Raw genomic sequence first — 6,000 nt, forward strand, 5'->3', positions numbered from 1 at the left:
AAGTATGTAAAATACTTAAAGGGTCAAAACGGAACCCTATCAATGAGGTTATGTTGTCTGTCCGTCAACAGGCTGTATTTAATGAACCGTAATAGCTAGACACTAAATTTTTACTTTTTTTTTGAAATACGACTCCCGCATTAAATATTTCAATCTATGTGTCGCGGGGCGTTTCATAACCATACAAATTACGTGCAAAATGACACTCAGACTCAGAACGAGCATTCGTGGATCACACAAACGTTTGTCCTACGCGGGAATCGACCCGCATCACGACGCGCACAATGGCTTTGTGATAAATAAATATCAGTGATAAGTTATGTTTCTGACGGTCATAAATTTGATGGTGTATGACAAAGCAATTATAATAAAAATAAATATTCGTATATAAATATTTTTTATTGCTTTTCACTCTTGTCCAATTTTCTTAGACCAGTATGATATTTTATGTTTAGCCACGATTAATAGTCTGATTTAATTGTAAACCTAACAGCTTGTAGTTATCTCCATGGAGAGCAATAAGCTCTTCAGTATTGAATTACGTAGCAGTGATTTGAATCCAATGTTTGATGATAAGGAATGTGAATTGTTATTGACATTGAAATCAATACCCATTATTACAACTATTGCGCTACTGTTCATTAAAAACTTGAGATTGGTTCACATACTAACTTAGAGGTCTCGAAATCTCTCGGGACTGCGAGCCTGACCTTTTCATGTCGAACGAATTAAGCGCCGCTATAACTAGTGTCAGGCCTCTTAGGGACTGTACGCATTACAATATTCATCTTTTCAGGATCCCTAAGGATTAGTTGTCGAACCATCTTTTTTCTGGGAATATGTTAACGAAAAGCGTCTTCATTTTTCATGGGATGAGTTAAAAAAAGACTTAGAAGTGTTCCAGTGCGAGTCAGATTTGGGAGATAGAGAGTTCTATATAAAGAGGCTTTAAACTAAAAACTTTAGCAGACAATGGTTAGTCACCCATCAAATTAATGTATGAACATAAGTATAACTTACCAACTGTAACCTAGGTTTCCATTATTAATTTGTTGTCGAATTGGCAACAAAAATAAATCATGTGTAAACATTCAAACTGTCTGCCAATCACGTATAAATAACGGTGGCATTCCGACAGATAGACAGCGGAGCCTTAAAGGGTGTTGTTTTTATCCTTTGGAAATAGAACTCTAAAAGCACGTTTTACTATGGAAACTCTAAAATAATACAACGACGAGAATTTCTTTATCACCCCTTTTGTATTCATTTTATTTTGCGAACGTGTTCAGTGAACGAGTCCACTTCCTAGTCAAGATGAATCTGACTATTTAACGCGAGACAAAAGCCGTTGCTTTATAAGGCTTTAAAGGCTTTGTTTAGTTTTCCCACTGAACGGTCGGGCGTTGCGGTCTAGAACTAATTTATTCACTAGTTGAGTGCCTGAAGGCATTTGTGTTTACACGATCAAGTAAAATAACATATTAGATTTATTTTCACATATTATTATATTAGAGAACATTTTATATAAAAGTTTCAACAATATTGCTTCTCTAGCTGTTGTTGCTTGCTATCTCTTCGTAGAGACAGACTTTCCAGTAAGATGTGGCTTATTCCTTTTTTATGATTTTCAAGAGTTCTTGATTCAAAAATCGGTTGTGCTTATAAATCTTTACTGTTTTTCTGTAACTATTTTCGCATGCCTATTAAAGGCGAGATTGCGTCAATAATTATTATTCTATATTTATAATCTTTTTGCAAACCATGCCTTGTGCGAATTATGATCTATTATATTATAGTTATATTTTATCAATTAGTATTAGCATTGATCAAACGTTAGAATTTATGGAGATGACTGAGGAAAGTCATGTGACCATTAATAATGAAAGTTATTTTCAAACACTTTAAAATTTCCTACTAACGATTATAGCAGTGTCATTTGCCCAGAGGAGCTTAGGTGACTTGCACTTGACTATGAAATTGACTGTCAAACTACTTGCACTTATTATGACGACCCGCTTATTTCAAACTCAATGGAAGTTAATAGTCATGACGAGATACGGCGTCAGCGGTGTTGCATCAACTCATCTTTTGAAATACTTCTCTCGTATTCTCTTCACGAAAGTTATACAATCCTTGTTAATATGAGTTTGATTTGTTTTGTTGACTTAAGTTTGGATAAAAATCTTTATCTCTCTTTAAAACAGATTTGCATGATGGAATTGTTTTTTTAAATGATTATATATATATAGCTATAAATTGTAAAATGTACAACATTTTCTTCTACGTTTTGCGGTTCTCATTAGTTCATAGCAGTTTACAAGAGTACTTAGTGAGATTACATAATGTATGTAAATATGGAAGTAGATTGCCGACCTCACCGAAAATTCGTGTTTATAGTGTTTGCTCGGACCAAATGAAGTAGTTCTGGTTTCGCGAATTACAGAGTAAATAATGGAATATATTGTTGAGTAGCGCCGCTTACGGAACTAACAGATTAGTTTAGAATACGAATGAAATTTATTTATTCTTGGTTTCGCATTTGTTTATGTGATTTAATTACTGTACGGTATTGTTTCTGTTATTGTTATGTACAGGCACGACGTAAAGTATCGATTTAAAATGTTTCCCGAAATAAATACACTTAATAATATAATACTTTAAAAATACTGTACTAAATAAGACTATCCTAAGTTTTTTTCTGTTTTTTTTTTCCGGAGAAATTACAGTTTCGAACAGCACTCTTCGAGTCACGTGTTCTGTAATAAGTATAACGTTTCTTAAGCGCCAGTTTTTTAAGACTACTAGAAAGAAGAACATTTTGATTTTGAATCTCCCACAAACATCTTAAACTCCGTTTAAACTATACATTTTGTAACATCATTTCTATGTCATAAAAAAACATCTTAACAGAATAAAAATAATACGAATAAACACACCATAAAGAAATAAATTCAATTCCCCAAAAAATCCTAATATATATTCGAGGGAATATTTCGACAATCGCATTGAAGCTCCTCTTTATATTTTCGTCTGTTACTGCGCGGCTTATGCAGTGTAAACAAACTGAAAGAAATAAGTTATGTGTGGGTATAATGCGGCTAGTGGTGACGTAGCGCTGTTCTCTTATTGTGGTAAACAAGTATCATGCAAGCGACATAATAAATAACGAACCCGAGATCCTTCTCAAATACCCTGTGCTTTGTTAACTGTGGCTCTACCATACCATATAGTAATACTTTAGAAATTGTAGAAGCGAGACACTACACTGCATTAATTATTGTTGTCTCTCTTACGCGATCGTAAAACTCTTAGCGTAAGAGGTGGTTGTAGGCCAACTGCACTGAGGGGCAATATCATACAAATGTGTTTATAAAACTTGTTCCGAAGGTCTAGACGCATTTATTTAATAAATACATGATGTTAAATGTTCAAGTATTTACATATTCACTAATAGACTCATTGTTTTAATTTAAACTGAATACTAACGTACGAATAATAGTTAACCTTGAGATTTCAGTAATTAAGTCGATTATTTAAGTTAATACCCATATATCGTGCAGAACAAAATCACTTAATGATAGAATGAAAATAATAAAATTTAGCGTTTTTATTTTGACAAAAGCTTAAATGTCTGTTAGTAAAGAGTTTTAGAAAACATGCATTCATAGGAATAATTAAATATGAAAATACATATATGTCGGAGCTTTAGTACAACGAAAATCGACACACTGCATTTTCTGAGTTTTAAAGTTAATCTTCTTTGTACTTTCATGTTTTTACGTCAATAAGTAAATCAGTTGACTTTACAAAATATACTATGCAAATAAATGTGGTTCGATTAATAGAAACTAATTGGGCTTGTTATTGCACTAATGAGCAAATGGAACGAGAAGGTATTAGTAGATACGGTAATAGGTAGATGCTTAAGAATAAAATCGCTTTAAGGATCCGTAAATAGAAGCATTTACTAGGATTATGTCTTCCAATATTAATCACTACTGATAAAATTAGTATAAATTGAAATCTTGATTGGATTTGAGACATTGATAACGTGAAAATTGAGCGCACATGTCACAACTACAAAAGTTTGTAGTTGATAAATGAATGTGGATAATTAGAGAGCATTGTATTTAACGAAATCTATAGAAATTATGCAAATAATACTTGTTGAAATTTGTCTAATTATAATTTGTCACTAAATTAACTTTCTTAATTTTACTTTTTTCTTAGTTTCTTATGTTTACGCGAATGTTAGACATTGAAATGAAACTAATTTTACGGATTTTATCGCGGTTTAATTTTAGTTTTTAGTGCCCGACGTTTCGACCCCTTTGCAGAGGGAACTAAAATAAGACCCAATATAAAATCCGTAAAAGTAGTTTCGTTTCAATATTTTATAATGTCAAATTATACTCTACTTTGTTTGACTAAACGAATTATTATTGAAATTCAAAGCAAACGGCTTACTTGTTCAATTTTTCGTTACAAAGTATAATCCGCGACAATTTGGGCATTAAACAGTAAAAAAGGTAAAATTTACTACAGACTCGAAGAACGACGAAGTTTTCTGCAAATTATCGAGAGATTTAAAGAAACTTTGTTTTATCTTTAAAGAATTGAGATACAGATATAAACTTCAGTAAAATTGCTTTTCTTTAATCACATTATAGCTTTCCTATTTACATAATCATTGAATTGCTAATGAGTAGGTAAATTTATTTATCTGGTGATTTTATACTTACTTTCAGAATAATTCTAAGAGAATTCAGAAATTTCCTTGGAGCTAAAAATAAAGTTACACTTGAAAGAAAATTATATAATTAGCTTCTAAATAGAGCATAATCATAGTTAAGTTATTTGGATTTCGACTTTCAAAGCTTGTTTATTAGATTAGATGATTCCTTTTATTCTTCCTCCAGATAATTGTGTAGGCGGTTTAATGAATTTTCCACTTTCCACACCCTGTACCTTTATTTATATAAATAATAATAAATGTTTAATATTTATCTCACTTTATAATTAAACTCTTCGTACCTCTACCACTTTTAAAAGGGGACATTTTTAGCTTTTCATAGTTTTAGTTTAAATGAGTTTGCTAATGTCCTTGAGTTCAGCGACCAATGTAAGTTTTAATTAGTGTGTTCACGTAAAGCTTTCTGTCGAGAACTGTAAGTGAAAAGGTAAGGGCCAGTCTAAATAAATCTCGTCTTTTTATTCAAAGAACAGAAAAGTCGAAGGAAGTGGTGCTCAGACTGAGCGCGCACGTGGCAATTAGGAGATAATGATCAACATCAACATCAAAGGAGAATCATACAGATACGAAAAGCCAAACACATCACACTAATACACAGTAGATTATTCCAAAACACTTGCATTTCGAAAGACGGTTTGAGAAAAGTGTTGTGAAGGTTGTATTACCATCACCTGAAGTGATGACCATCATCACTCCAAGAGACATATCACATCAAGAAAAAGATACTCGAAGATGAATTTTACTTTACCGTCATTTGTACGTCAAAACTGAACAACTGTATTATGTATGAACACAGCATCTGTACCAATATTTTATATTTACATATGTATTTGCGAAACCAATAAGAGCGAGACTTACAACGAATAAGTAAGTATAGCGACTGATTCCCTATGGCATTTCCCACTACTTGTGTAATCAATGTTTAAAACCCACACAAAACTTTGAGGAAAACTTGTTAGTTCATCAAAGAGTTCACACTACAAAGCTTAATCAACTTCAATTTACATAGCGTGCTTTATAAATAGACTATTAGTATGTCACCGAAAATGCTAATTAACAAGTACTAATTAGATTTACAAATAAATAAGGTTATATGCGTGACTTCATAGACTTCTAATATATAATTTATCAGTATTATGAACGTAAATAACTTCGTTAGAAATTGTAGGTCACGCTATTTGGTACAGGCAACAGACGGTTCGTGTTAAAGTTACAACTACAAGGCACGAAATTCTCTTCAGTCTATT

The sequence above is a fragment of the Trichoplusia ni genome, unplaced genomic scaffold (assembly GCF_003590095.1).
Source record: "Trichoplusia ni isolate ovarian cell line Hi5 unplaced genomic scaffold, tn1 tig00000236, whole genome shotgun sequence".
Taxonomy (NCBI): domain Eukaryota; kingdom Metazoa; phylum Arthropoda; class Insecta; order Lepidoptera; family Noctuidae; genus Trichoplusia; species Trichoplusia ni.